At 44.2% G+C, this 15,688-nt stretch overlaps 1 non-coding gene across 1 annotated transcript; it reads left to right on the top strand.

Moving 5' to 3' along the window:
• Positions 1-14,564: 14,564 nt before the first annotated feature.
• LOC111538649 lies at positions 14,565-14,670 on the top strand. The gene has a single exon (XR_002730403.2). It is a non-coding gene; the product is annotated as a U6 spliceosomal RNA (small nuclear RNA).
• The last annotated feature ends 1,018 nt before the right edge of the window (positions 14,671-15,688 follow it).

Raw genomic sequence — 15,688 nt, 5'->3', positions numbered from 1 at the left:
TTTTTTTTTTTTTTTTTTTAAACAGAGTCTTGCTCTGTCGCCCAGGCTGGAGTGCAGTGGTGCAACTTCGACTCACTGCAACCTCCACCTCCCAGGTTCAGGTGATTCGCCTGCCTCTACTTCCTGAGTAGCTGGGATTACAGGCGCCCGCCATCACGCCTGGCTAATTTTTGTATTTTTAGTAGAGATAGGGTTTCACCAATGTTGGTCAGGCTGGTCTCGAACTCCTGACCTCATGATTTGTCCACCTCGGCTTCCCAAAGTGCTGGGATTACAGGCATGAGCCACCACACCTGGCCAGCAATGAAATTTCAACATGAGTTTAGAAGAGGACATTCAAATCATAGCAAAAGCTACAATAGTCTCAAATAAAATAATAGTAAACACTTTGGGGGAAAGTTCTACAGATTAGTATTTATTTCTGTATATTTTAGGTAAAGAGAGAACTAGAGAAAGCTGCCTTAGAAGGTAGTGAGTTTTCCTGGAGATATTAAAGAACAGAGCAAGCAATAACTTGGCAGGGGTATAAGATGTGACAGAGAAAGTTCAAGCTTAGAAAGGTGGTTGGACTAGTTTTGCCTTGATATTACCTGACCTTTTAAATAAAGTGATGAGGGATACTAGTTAAGGATTCTATATTTAGCAGTTTTAATAATGAGTGCTGTTTTTAGGCTTTTAATTATTATTTTAAGAAGTAGAAATATGAGATGAAAAATTCATATCTCTAAATGGTTTCAGATCACATACCAAACGAATCATCATAAATTGAGTACATTTAATTATAGGCAAGAATCCCTACATGAAATCATCAACCACTGAAGTTCAGGCCTTGCAGCCCTAAACACATACAGCGGCAATAATGCCATTACTAAAAAGACTTGCCTTTGATATCAGTTTTAAGAAAAACAGATTTTGGCTGGGCACAGTGGCTTGCGCCTGTAAACCTAGCACTTTGGGAGACCAAGGCGGACGGATCACGAGGTCAGGAGATTGAGACCATCCTGGCTAACATGGTGAAACCCCGTCTCTACTAAAAAAAAAATACAAAAAATTAGCCGGGTGTGGTGGTGGGCGCCTGTAGTCCCAGCTACTCAGGAGGCTGAGGCAGGAGAATGGCGTGAACCTGGGAGGTGGAGCTTGCAGTGAGCTGAGATGGTGACACTGCACTGCAGCCTGGGTGACAGAGCGAGACTCCATCTCAAAAAAAAAGAAAAAAAAAAAAGAAAGAAAAACAGATTTTATATGCAAAATTTAAGACAATGCAAAGATATATATTGACATTTGTTCATTTTTTTTAAAGTAGAGTGAATATTAATTTTCTTTCTCTTAATAAGACTGAAAGATAGACTAGGAAGTCAGCTTGGAGAAATAAAACAACATGACGTGGACAGATTAAAGTTTCCTGGGCCAGGTGCTGTAGCTCACGGCTGTAATCCTAGCACTTTGGGAGGCCAAGGTGGGTGGATCACCTGAGATCAGGAGTTTGAGACCAGCCTGACCAACATGGAGAAACCCCATCTCTACTAAAAATACAGAATTAGCTGGACGTGGTGGCACGTGCCTGTAATTCCAGCTACTCGGGAGGCTGAGGCAGGAGAATCGCTTGAACCCGGGAGGCAGAGGTTGCGGTGAGCCGAGATCGCGCCATTGCACTCCAGCCTGGGCAACAAGAGTGAAACTCCGTCTCAAAAACAAAACAAAACAAAACAAACAAACCAGAAAGAACAAAACAAAAATTAGCCGGGCGTGGTGGCATGTGCCTGTGATCCCGGCTACCCGGGAGGCTGAGGCAGGAGAATCACTTGAACCCAGGAGGTGGAGGGCGCAGTGAGATTTTGCCAGTGCACCCCAGCCTGGGCAACAGAGCGAGACTCCATCTCAAATAATAATAATAATAGTTTTCCTAGAAATGATTCTATTTTAGAAAAAATATCTATCTATATCTCTATCTAATATATATTTAACCTAAATAGTACATACTTTCTCCCAACCTTTCTGTATCTCCAGAGCAATAGAAGAGATGTAGTGAAATCGACTAGTTGCCTAGCAACCTGAATTAGTGAGACATGTCCCCTTTCATTGATTTGATTTTAAATCATGCTTTTCAAGGGCGACTATGAGATAAATGACAAACACGTAAAAGCTCAGGATGCCAGCACGGTAGGTACAGTGAGATTCAGGAACAAGCTGCATATGTGGTCTGCATGTTAGGATATTGTGGTTTACTTGGAAAATAATTTTAGTCCAGAATCCTCTTTTTCCTATAATGATTAAAACTATTTAAAATTATTTTTGCTAATGGGGATCTCCAGAGTGTCTGTGCAGGCTTATATATATATTTGTACAGGTTCTTTATAGACTTTTTTATATGGAAACATAAGGGTAAATTTGAGGTCTGAGGCCAAGAAAGCCTCATAAACTTTTTTACACGGGTGGCATAAAAAGAAGAGAGGCTGGGTGCGGTGGCTCACTCCTGTAATTTCAGCACTTTGGGAGGCTGAGGTGGGCAGATCATGAGGTCAAGAGACTGAGACCATCCTGGCCAACATGGTGAAACTCCGTCTCTACTAAAAATACAAAAATTATCTGGGCGTGGTGGTGCACGCCTGTAGTCCTAGGTACTCAGGAGGCTGAGGCAGGAGAATCACTTGAACCCTGGAAGTGGAGGTTGTAGTGAGTCAAGATGGCACCACTGCACTCCAGCCTGGGTGACAGAGTAAGACTCTGTCTCAAAAAAATAAAATAAATAAATAAATAAACAAGAGAAACACATAAAGAGACTGTAACCTCCAAATATAGAAGTTTATAAATTAGGAATTTATACTTCCTTTTTTTTTTTTTTGAGACAGAGTTTCGCTCTTGTTGCCCAGGCTGGAGTGCAATGCCACAATCTCGGCTCACCACAACCTCTGCCTCCTGGGTTCAAGTGATTCTCCTGCCTCAGCCTCCCGAGTAACTGGGATTACAGGCATGCGCCACCACGCCTAGCTTATTTTGTATTTTTAGTTAGAGACAGGGTTTCTCCATATGGGTCAGGCTGGTCTTAACTCCTGACCTCAGGTGATCTGCCTGCCTTGGCCTCCCAAAGTGCCGGGATTACAGGCTTGAGCCGCTGTGCCTGGCCCAGAAATTTATACTTTTTTTTTTTTTTTTTTTAACCAATACAACATGAATGCATTAATTTATTCCAATGTACTGCTTCCAAGGGAAAAATATATACATATATATAGTTTGTAGCAGCATTTTATTTCCTTATTGCCTATCATGACACAGAGAGCTAAGTAAGGACAAATTCCAGAGGCATGGAAGGTCTGGATCTCCCAGGAACCTTATCGATGCTTTTTTTTTTTTTTTTTTGAGACAGAGTCTCACTGTGTTGCCCAGGCTGGAGCAGTGACTATTCGTTGTGTCCTACAGCCTCAAACTGCTGGGCTGAAGCTATCCTCCCACTTCAGCTGCCCAAGTAGCTGAGGCCGCAGGCGCACTGGGCTCTGCGTCTGTACTTTTAAACTCTTGCTCAGAGCTCCTCCTACTGGAACAACGCATTCAGTACCACGTCATATCAGACCGCATCACGATTCACAATGTAACACAGTGTTGCAGACTCACTACACCACAAATTCCTTCTTTGTGGCAGGGAAAAGATTTCACATTAACTGCTGATTTTTAAAAAATCCATATCACCTCTTCCATTTACCTTACAATTGATGTGTACATTCAGATTTGGCTTAACATTTACATAGGGCTTATAATCTGCCTAGGACTATTCTAAGAGTTTAAATATAACTATTCACTTGATCCTTACAACAACCATATAAAGGAGGTACTGCTAATCTTCATTTCACAGGTGAGAAAGTGAGATACAGAAATGAAGTATTTATTTTTATTTATTTATTTATGTATTTATTTATGTATTTATTTATTTTTTGAGGCGGAGTCTCACTCTGTGGCCCAGGCTGGAGTGCAGTGGCCAGATCTCGGCTCACTGCAAGCTCCGCCTCCCGGGTTCCCGCCATTCTCCTGCCTCAGCCTCCGGAGTAGCTGGGACTACAGGCGCCGGCAACCTCGCCCGGCTAGTTTTTTTGTATTTTTTTTAGTAGAGACGGGGTTTCACTGTGTTAGCCAGGATGGTCTCGATCGCCTGACCTCGTGATCCGCCCGTCTCGGCCTCCCAAAGTGCTGGGATTACAGGCTTGAGCCACCGCGCCCGGCCGAAAATGAAATATTTTTAAAACTTGCCCAACATCACACAGCTGGTAAATGACAGACTCAGAATTTGAGACAAGGCAGTCTGACTCCAGACCCCAGTGCTCCTAATCACAGGCTATGCTGTCAGAAACTTGGAGTAACCAAAAAATGTCACCGTATGTATTGAACACATTCTAAAGTGTTAAGAGTCAATGATGTCAAGATGATCTTTTAAAGTAGCTTTTGTTGTTGTTATTGAGATATAATTAACATATAATAAAATGAACAAAACGTGTTTAGTTGAATGAGTTTCACAAATGTATCTGTGTGTGCAAACACCACTAACAATAGAAATAGTTTATCTCCACCAATTTTGGAAGTTGTTCTATTACAATCAAACGTAACCCCTCTCCCTGCACCCCCACCTCTGAAAACTACAGTTCTAATTTCCATTACCATAAATTATTCTTGTCTGTTCCTTGACTTCATATGAATTATACAGTATGTATTCTTTTGTATCTGGCTTTGCTTTCTCACTATAATGTTTTGTTGTTGTTGTTTGTTTGTTTGTTTTGAGATGGAGTCTTGCTGTCACCCAGGCTGGAGTGCAGTGGTGCGATCTCTGCTCACTGCAACCTCTGCCTCCCGGGTTCACACCATTCTCCTGCCTCAGCCTGCAGCTTCCCGAGTAGCTGCGACTACAGGTGCCCACCACCACATCCAGATAATTTTTTGTGTTTTTAGTAGAGACAGGGTTTCACCGTGTTAGCCAGGATGGTCTCGATCTCCTGACATTGTGATAAGCCCGCCTCGACCTCCCAAAGTGCTGGGATTACAGGCATGAACCACTGTGACTGGCCTCACGATAATGTTTTTAATATGCATCCATGTGTTAATTCAACTAATTGAATTTGTTTCTGCAATTTGCCTATTTGCTTCTGCAATTCTCCTGTTGATGGACTTTTTAAATTTTTTTCTTGAGACGGAGTCTCACTGTCGCCCAGGCTGGAGTGCACTGGCGCAATTTCAACTCACTGCAACCTCTACCTCACAGGTACAACCAATTCTCCTGTCTCAGCCTCCCGAGTAGCTGGGACTACAGGTGCCTGCCACCACGTGGTCTTGAACTCCTGACCCCAGGCAATCCACTCACCTTGGCCTCCCAAAGTCCTGGAATTACAGGTGTGAGCCACCACACCCAGTCGATGGATGTTTAAGATGCTGCTAGTTTTTCGCTATTATGAATAATGAGACATGAACCTCATTGTACAGGTTCGTTGTAGACTTTTTAATTTTTAATTTTTTTTTTTTTTTTGTTTTGAGACAGGGTCTCACTCTGTTGCGAAAGCTGGGATACAGTAGCATGGTCTCCACTCACTGTAGCCTCAGCCTCTCGGGCTCAAGCAATCTTCCTGTCTCAGTCCCCCAAATAGCTGGGATTATAGGTGCACAACACCATACTCAGCTAATTTTTTTTTTTTTTTTTTTGTAGACGGGGTGGCTTAGCATTTTGCCCAGTGTCCCGACCTGCACGACAGTCGACACAGACCCTGGAAGGGGGAGTGGGAATGGAGGAGACAAGAAAACACAAGAAATGGAGACAAGACAAATAGCCTGATCAAGTCGCCTTTAATGGTGGCGGTGCAATGCCTTATATAGGCTGGCAGAGGAAGAGGTTGGGCCAGGGCGGTGACGGGGGGCTGGGTTCTCTCAAATTACAATTGCGCATGTGCCGTGGGTTTGTAATTTTTCCGGGCGCGGGATTGCACCTGCGCCATAGGCTGCATATCTTCCTGGGCGCGAAAATGTTTGCGCGCACGGGAAAGGTTGGCGCGCGGGAAAAGTCTAGGCGCGCGTGGGAAAAGTTTAGGGGCGCGCGGGAACAATTTATAATAAAGAACCTGGAAATGTGCCATCTTGTCTCCGCTTTGTGGAGATCAAGCAACAGAGGTCGGCTAATTCCAGGCCTCATGGCTCCGGACAGGTGCCCCTTTTTTTATATATAATAGTGGCTAGAAGATTATCCCTTGGGAACTGCGCCTGTCTTAGGTTGGAGTAATACATCTCATCACTGGTACCCGTCATGGGATTAGGCAGTAGCGTATGACGGCCCTCCTGTCTTAGGTTAGTGAGAGATGATACTCTCTTACCCGTCATTGGCTGTCCAGTTCATCGCATAGGCGAGGTGGTCATAATGGGTGTGAGTATGAACCACTGCGATCTTCTTGTTCTAGGCGATGATAATGGACCTGTATAGGTTTCACTTGGATAGCCTCGACTTGTTGCTTAATGAATGTCATGAGCTTATTGAAGACCAAAGGTCCTACAGAGAGTAAGAGCAATAGGCAAAGCAGGGGGCCCAGGAATGGCATAATATAGGGAAGGAGTCCATGGAACCCAGTCCAAAACGGGTTATCGGTTATTTCTTTTCCTCGTTTTTCTAGGTCTTCTTGCAGACGCCTGATTTTATCTCTGACGATTTCGGATTTGTTGGCATAGAAACAGCACTTCTCCTGTAAAGCCAAGCAAATGCCTCCCTGTTCTGCAGTTAGTAAATCTAGGCCTCTTCTATTTTGGAGCACTACTTCTTCCAGAGAATCTACCTGATCTTGTAAATCTTGTATAGTACTTGAGATGGCCTGCATATCTGAGATCAATTGGCGAGACAATTTGGTGTATTGAGTAACAGAAACCCCTAGGCCTGTAGCCCCAGTTGCTACGGCAGTAGTTATGCCTAATCCTACAAGTAAGGGGATGAATTGAATTGCCCTTTTGTTTCTTCCTAAAAAGTGATCTATCGCTGGGATAGGTACAGGTTCATCTCCAGGGATAATGTCTATGTCTGGCAAAAGTGTGGCTAAGACACAGCGTCCTGTCCAGTTAGTAGGTAAATAGGTATAAGCCCTATTATTGCCACATATAAAAACTGAGCTGTTTGGGGCACACAACGATTGGGAAATATTTGCTATGGTGGAACAATTATTGAACTCATTGAATCCTACATCAAGGTCGTAAGCGTTATTAAGGGGAGGGGAGTAGATGCAAGAGGAACTAGGAAATTCTAAAGGTTGTACTTTAAGGGGAGGAATTATGGTGCAAAGGGTATTGGATGTATAATTTAAGTCATTGCTGGGTATGGCAAGAGGAACGGGAATCTCCTGATTGCAGACACAGCCAGCAGTCTTTAGCTCTCTAGAGTTGGAATTGTTAAGCAGGTTATGAGTAGCAGTGAGGAGATCAAAGGTCTGGGCATCAATTTTCTCTTTCCCTCGAGCTTTGGGCAAGGCCAAGGGGTGGTAGTGAATTTCCCGGTACAGGGACCTTTGCAACTCTTCAAGTTTTTTGTATACCATAATTTCTCGGACCTTGTCTTGTGGTCCTCCTCCGTCAGAGATATGAAGAGGGGGGTGAGTATTCCAGCAGACATGCTGTCCTACAATTCCAGTATAGCCAGCTGATATAAGGTTATTGGTATTTCCTAAAACTGTAGGGACATTACTGGCCCCTATGGTAGGAGTTCTAGATCTTGTTAAGATAGCAGTATAGTATGTTTTACCGCCAGAGGTACATTCTAGATAAGTAGTATAGCAGGAACTACACATAGCAGTCTCAAATGTGTCACAAGGGCAGGTTGTGGTACCCCCTCCGCTAAATATTCTTGGGGTTGACACACACCTCCACTTAAAGGAGTCACTAGGCAGGTATGCTGTGTGAGCGGAGCAAGACACAGTTGAGAGGTACTTAATTGGAGGGGAGGTCATATATCCCCCCAGACAATCACAGGGCTTACCGTATCGTTGTCGTATATATGCACGGGCCTCATGGGGATTACCGAAGCCGGCATAAACCTGGAATGCTTGGCAAATCAGCACCATGGTCCAGAGGGGCTTGTAGTTGGAGTTCATCTCTGCAATAGAGGAAAAGAGTACTCTCAGGGAGAAAATTACTCCCTGGATTGGCTATTGTTAGGTACCTGTCTTACCAGTCGCTCTGGTAGCCATCTGGCTGCACCATGAGTTTGAGAAAAAACACAAACTGAGCCTCTTCCCCAGATTAACACTGGGTCTGGACCATGCCATGTGTTGTCTAAGGGGTCTTTCCACTTAACCATGGCAACTTGTTTTTTGGACTCGGAATGCCAAAATCGATCGGCTGCTGATCTGTTCAGGTTATCCAAATTAAAAAAATTTAAAATAAAAAGTGTGTGATTAAGGATATTTCTAAGGGTGCCCTTAGTAGGGTACCATTCTCCCTTTTTTATTTTGTCAGTGGTGGTTTTTAAGGATAGGTGTGCTCTTTCAACTATTCCTTGTCCTTGAGGGTTATATGGAATTCCAGTAATGTGTTTTATTTGTAATTTAAGACAGAAGACTTGAGAGGCTTTGGATGTATAGCCAGGACCATTGTCTGTTTTTAGTTGTTTAGGCTTTCCAACTATGGAAAAACAGTGTAGTAAATGAGCTATGACATGTTTGGTAGCTTCTCCTGTTTATAAGGTGGCTAGTGTAAATCCACTAAATGTATCTATACATACATGGACATATTTTAAGTTACCGAATTCTGAATAATGGGTGACATCCATTTGCCAGATCATGTTGGGAACTAGTCCTCTTGGGTTAATTCCTAAGTGAGGGACTGGCAGGTATGTTATACAGGTCTGACATTGTTTAACTATTTGTCTTGCTTGTTCTCTAGTTATTTTAAACATCAGTCTCAAAGTTTGAGCATTAAGATGGTGTAAGGCATGAATAGCCTGTGCTTGGGCTAGGTTTGTATTTGTAGCTATGGCTACCGTCTTGGTTGCCATATCAGCCAGTTGGTTGCCCTGGGATAGAGGTCCTGGTAATCCTGAATGAGCTCTAATGTGTCCAAGAAAGAAGGGAGTTGATCTGTCATGTATTAATTGTTGGCATTGTAAAAATAACTTGGCTGTGTCTGACACGTTTGATTTGTGCTACGGTCTCAAGTAAAGGTATTGAGTGAGCTAAGTATGCACTGTCAGTATAAATATTAAGGGCCTGATCAGGGAAGGCTGACAGCACTGCAATTAGGGCCTGCAATTCTACTAGCTGAGCCGAGGTATGGCTGGTTTTGAATTTAACAGTGGTGTCAGCAAAGGTATATGCAGCAGTTCCTGTGGATGACCCATCAGTGAATACTAATAAGGCATTGTCTAAAGGTGTTTTACTGATGACATGAGGGAAGACAAAAGCATGTAGTTTACAAAATTGGATAAGCTTATTTGGCGGGTAATGGTTATCTAAGTTACCGGCATAAGAGGCGCAAGCAATCGGCCACGTTTCAGTGTTTTGCATTAGCCAATGGATTTGTGGCTTTGAATAAGGTTGTATGATCGTAGAGGGTTCAATTCCAAAATATTTCTTGCTATTGTCTCTACCTAAGATGATTAAATCTGCTATGGCATCATAATAGGGGAGTAATACCTTTTTGGGAGATGAAGGCAAATGGACCCACATAATAGGGTTATTTTGGCAGAATAAACCAGTAGGTGTCAGTGTTGTGTTAAAGATTAAAAAGGTTAATGACTGTGAATAGTCTATGTTAGTAACAAATTGTTCAGCAATGGCCGTCTCTACTTTATTAAGTGACAAAAGAGCTTCTTTTGATAATGACCTAAGGGACTTAGGGTTTGGGTCACCTCTCAGGGTGTCGAATAAAGGTTTTAAGTCTCCCGTGGTGAGTTTTAAGTATGGCCAGAGCCAATTTATGTCTCCAAGGAGCTTTTGGAAATCATTGAGGGTTTGTAACTTATCTTTACGGATAACTGCCTTTTGATTAGCAATTTTAGGTCCATTTATTTGAAAACCTAAATATGTGTAAGGGCCTTGTAGTTGTATTTTTTCTGGAGCTATTTGTAACCCTGCTGTGGTTAGTTCTCACTTGAGTTGAGCAAAACACTGTAAAACTTGTTCTCCTACTTGTCCTGCTCTAAGAATGTCATCCATATAGTGTATAATATACATTTGTTTCCATGTCTCTCTAACTGAGTGTATGGCTGTAGCCACATATTTTTGACACAAGGTGGGACTGTTGGCCATACCTTGAGGTAACACTTTCCATTGGTATCGCTTCATGGGTTCTTTAAAATTTATAGATGGTAAGCTAAAGGCAAATCGTTTTTGGTCAGTAGGATGAAGGGGAATTGTAAAAAAGCAATCCTTAAGGTCTATGATAATTTTAAAATATCTTTGAGGGATTGCAACTGGAGAAGGTAGCCCTGGCTATAAGGCGCCCATAAGGACCATAGTAGCATTTACTGCTCTTAAATCTTGTAAGAGTCTCCACTTTCCAGATTTCTTTTTTATGACGAATATGGGGGTGTTCCAAGGAGAGTTGCTTTCTGTAATGTGTCCTGCCTCTAATTGTTCCTGCACTAACTGTTGGGCAGCGGCAAGCTTCTCATTGGTTAGTGGCCATTGATCAACCCAAACAGGTTCATCTGACTTCCAAGTGATTGGATCAGCACTTTTCTGGGGTGCAGGCATGTCAATGGCCACGGTTAAAAATTTCCAAACCCCCTTTTATCTTATTTTCCTATGGCTGGGATTGGCTGTAAAATGCCATCTTCTCTTTTTCCTAACCCTTTCCCAGGGTGGTAGCCCTGAGCCAACATTTGTGCAGTGACTATAGCATTTGGGCTACACATCATGACCCTCATTTGGGAGAGAAGATCTCTACCCCAAAGGTTAACAGGCAAATCAGGGATAACAAATGGCTTAATGAGACCGGAATTACTTTCTTGATCTCTCCAGGTGAGATATTTGGAACTTTGTGTAGGGTTATTACTTTGCCCGATTCCTCGTAAATTTGTTAAGGTCTCTGAAGTGGGCCAACTGGTGGGCCAATCTTGTTGTTTAATAATTGTTACATCGGCCCCTGTGTCTATCAGTCCTGTAAACAACTTTCCGTCTAGCCATAAGGTGAGAGAGGGTTTTTGATTAGTAATGGGCTGTACCCAGTAGATGTCTGAGGATCCGAATCCTCCCTTTCCCCTTAGGGGCGATTGGACTTTATTAGCTGTTTTTAGCAATGGTAACAGGAGTAACTGCACTATTCTATCCCCTTGAGGAATGATAATGATGTTGTCAATAGCCTTGGCCATGATTTTGATTTCTCCTACATAATCACTATCAACTATTCCTGGAAAGACCTGTAGGCCTTTCACGGTGACACTGCTTCTCCCTAGGATTAATCCAAACATGTTTGAGGGTAGGGGCCCACATACCCCAGTACCTAAGGCTTGGGGTCCCATTTCAGGGGTTAATACTGTGTGGGAGGTGGAACAGAAGTCCAATCTTGCACTTCCTGGGGTCGCTCTACTAAGTTGTGAAACGGATTGTGGTTGGTTGGTACAAAACTGACTGCCCCATAAGCTTGTTTCGGGGCCTGGGGCCGGCCCCTCAATCGGTTTCCCTGTTGAGGTGTTAGGGGATTTCCTTGATTGTCAGTTTTAGATTTACATTTGTTGGACCAATGTTTTCCTCTTTTATACCTAGGGCAGAGGCCTGGAGCTTTTGCCTCTAAGGTCTTAGCTAGCTCTCCCTTACAATCCCTAGCGAAGTGTCCCATTTTTCCATACTTGAAGCACCCCTTGCTATTCTTATTTTTACTAGTGAGGAAGTCTTTGACAGTTTGTTCACTAAAGGCAGCAGCCATAGCCAAGCCCTGTTGATATGAGGGCCCTATGTCTGAACAGAGGTGGATGTAGCCTGTTAAGTCTGTTTTCTTTCTATAAGGTCTGATTGCTGCCTGACAAGCCAGGTTAGCGTTTTCATAAGCTAGCTGTTTTACATAATCCACCCCTGCCTCAGCATTTCCAAATATTCTGCTGGCCGTGGTTAAAAGTCTATGTACAAAGTCTGCAAAAGGCTCATCAGGCCCCTGTTTGACCCCCATGAGCGAGGCTCCTGGATCCCCTTTAACAGGGAGTTTTCTCCAGGCTTTGGTAGCTGCTGCTTGGATTTGAGAAAACAGTCCGGGATCGTACTGCAGCTGAGCATCGGTTTCTGTGTAATTACCCGAGCCAGTTAGCATATCAAAATCCCAACCATTTCCAGCTTGTTGGTTTCTCTTGGCCGTATCTCTACAATTTTCATAAAATTCTGACTTCCAAATCAGATGGTCGCCTCCGGAAAGAACTGCTCTAACTAAGGTATTCCAATCTATGGGAGTGAGCCAATTTTCGGCCACAGATTCGACTATGGCCAGGGTGTACAGGGCAGTAGCTCCGTATTGCAAGACAGCGGTTTTTAGTTCTTTTATTACAGTAAATTTAAACCCATTGTGGTGTTTCCAGGCTCGGCCCTGCGCATCTGTAGTTTCAGTTACTGGAAAAACGTCTCGAGGAGAGGAATCCTCCCTATCCCTACTACCAAGCGACCTTCCTTTTGGGACATGCTGTCCGGGTCTCTGAGGGTGAGAGTGCTTCTCTATTCCTTTAGGGTATTGAACGCTCTCACTTCCTGTCCTTAATTTCTGCAATCTAGTGATTAAAGACTGATGTAGTTCTTCGAGCTTTATTTGCTCCTCAAGTTGTGCAATTTTTTTCTCTAAGCTCCTCTTTTGGGTCTATTACTGCCATAACTGCGGGGGCAGAAGCCTTATTATAGGGAGGAGGATAAGTAAGAGTTTGTGGCCAGTCAGAATTATGATGTTTTGCTGCCCCTTCCTCCAAATTATCCCAGTCTACTTCTGAAGGGTTAAGGTTATTTTTACTTTTGTTTTCATTAGTTGTAGGTAAAACTGGGTATTTTTTGGCCTTTTCCTTGTTTGATGTTTCTATATTTGTTATTGAGGGGACCCCAGCCTCTTCCTCATTGCTTTGTAGCGATATAAGGTCTATTTCTTTATTAGGTATGGATTTTTCGAGGTCGGTTTGGGAGCTGCCTCTTAATATTTCCTCAGTCTGAGTAACCACCGCCATTACCTCAGGATCTTTTTCTTTTTCCTTTTTATCTATTATATCTTTGATCAGATTCCAATAAGAAAAGGCTGTTATCGGAACCTTTTCTGGTCCAAAAGTACTACAATAATCTTGAAAACAATCTCCCACCCTACGCCACCTCTTTATGTCAATGGTTCCCTCTTGTGGAAACCAAGGGCAGGTATCTTTTACAAAATCAAAAAACTTAAATAAATCATTACTTTTAACCTTTACTCCTCGTGCTTTTAAAGCCTCTTTTAATTGCCCTACATAAATTTGATGCTGGCTTAATTCTTGTCCCATAATCAGACACTGTTACTCACCTCTGGTTCCAACGCGGCAGGCTCCTGCGGCGTCCGGAGGAATTTCTTCCACTTTCACTTTCGGCCGACCTTAGTGCCTTCTTCCTCACTTTTTCCCCTGTGTCCAGGTCCCTGTTTGGGCGCCACGTGTCCCGACCTGCAGGACAGTCCACACGGACCCTGGAAGGGGGAGTGGGAATGGAGGAGACAAGAAAACACGAGAAATGGAGACAAGACAAATAGCCTGATCAAGTTGCGTTTAATGGTGGTGGTGCAATGCCTTATATAGGCTGGCAGAGGAAGAGGTTGGGCCAAGGCGGTGACGGGGGGCTGGGTTCTCTCAAATTATAATTGCGCATGCGCCGTGGGTTTGTAATTTTTCCAGGCGCTGGATCGTGCCTGCACCATAGGCTGCATATCTTCCTGAGCGCGAAAATGTTTGCGCGCGCACGGGAAAGGTTGGCGCGCACGGGAAAAGTCTAGGCGCACATGGGAAAAGTTTAGGCGCACGCGGGAAAAGCTTTAGGCGCGCGCGGGAAAAGCTTTAGGTGCGCGCAGGAACAATTTATAATAAAGAACCCGGAAATGTGCCATCTTGTCTCTGCTTCGCGGAGATCAAGCAACAGAGGTTGGCTAATTCCGGGCCTCATGGCTCCAGACAGCCTAGGCTGGTCTTGAACTCCTGAGCTCAAGGGATCCACCCACCTTGGCCTCCCAAAGTGCTAGGATTATAGGCATGAGCCACCATGCCCAGCCAACATGTGTTTTCATTTCTCCTGAGGTGATACCTAGGAGAGGGATTGTTGGGCCATGGAATAGATGATCATTTAACTTTATACAAACTGTCAGGCCAGGTGCAGGGGCTCAAGGTTGTAATCCCAGCACTTTGGGAGGCCGAGGTGGGTGGATCATGAGGTCAGGAGTTTGAGACCAGCCTGGCCAACACAGTGAAACCCTGTCTCTACTAAAAATACAAAAATTAGCTGGGCGTGGTGGCAGGCACCTGTAATCCCAGCTACTCGGGAGGCTGAGGAAGGAGAACAGCTTAAACCTAGGAGGTAGAGGTTGCAGTGAGCCAAGATCATGCCACTGCACTCCAGCCTGGGTGACAGATATATTGTCAGATATATGTGCTGCTTCGGCAGCACATATACTAAAATTGGAATGATACAGAGAAGATTAGCATGGCCCCTGCGCAAGGATGACACGCAAATTCGTGAAGCGTTCCATATTTAAAAAAAAAAAAAAAAAAGAAAGGTTTCTCTTTCCTTATGGTCTTGGCCTGACTCTTTTGTCAAAACTCAACTGAACATATATGTTGTGGATCTATTTCCTACGTATGTGATATTTAATGCTATGGAAATTACATTATTAAAACTTTATTTTCCAGGGTCGGGCATGGTGGCTCACGCCTGTAATCCCAACACTTCCAGAGGCCAAGGCAGGCAGATCACCTGCGGTCAGGAGTTTGTGACCAGCCTGGCCAGCATGATGAAACCCCGTCTCTACTAAAAATACAAAAAATTAGCAGGATGTGTTGGCAGGCGCCTATAATCCCAGCTACTGGGGAGGCTGAGGCTCACTGCTTGAACCTGGGAGGCGGATTTTGCAGTGAGCGGAGATCGCGCCACTGCACTCCAGCCTGGGTGACAGCGGGAACTCAAAACAAAATGAAAGGCTGGGCGCAGTAGCTTATGCCTGTAATCTCGGCACTTTGAGAGGCCGAGGCGGGCGGATCACCTGAGTTCAGGAGTCGAGACCCGCCTCACCAACATGGAGAAACCCTGTCTCTAGTAAAAATACAAAATTAGGCTGGGTGTGGTGGCTCATGCCTGTAATCCCAGCATTTTGGGAGGCCAAGGTGGGCAGATCACGAGGTCAGGAGATTGAGACCATCCTGGCTAACACGGCGAAACCCCGTCTCTACTAAAAATACAAAAAAGTTAGCTGGGCGAGGTGATGGGCACCTGTAGTCCCAGCTACTCGGGAGGCTGAGGCTGGAGAATGGTGTGAACCCGGGAGGCGGAGCTTGCAGTGAGCTGAGATCGTGCCACTGCACTCCAGCCTGGGTGACTGAGCGAGATTCCGTCTCAAAAAAAAAAGAAAAAGAAAAATACAAAATTAGCCTGGTGTGGTGGCGCATGCCTGTAATTCCAGCTACTTGAGAGGCTGAGGCAGAAGGATCGCTTGAACCCCAGGAGGCAGAGGTTGGGGTGAGCAGAGATCATGCCATTGTACTCCAGCCTGGGCAACT

Source organism: Piliocolobus tephrosceles, chromosome 5 (genome assembly GCF_002776525.5).
Source record: "Piliocolobus tephrosceles isolate RC106 chromosome 5, ASM277652v3, whole genome shotgun sequence".
NCBI classification, from domain to species: domain Eukaryota; kingdom Metazoa; phylum Chordata; class Mammalia; order Primates; family Cercopithecidae; genus Piliocolobus; species Piliocolobus tephrosceles.
This window is presented reverse-complemented; position numbering and strand designations above follow the sequence as displayed.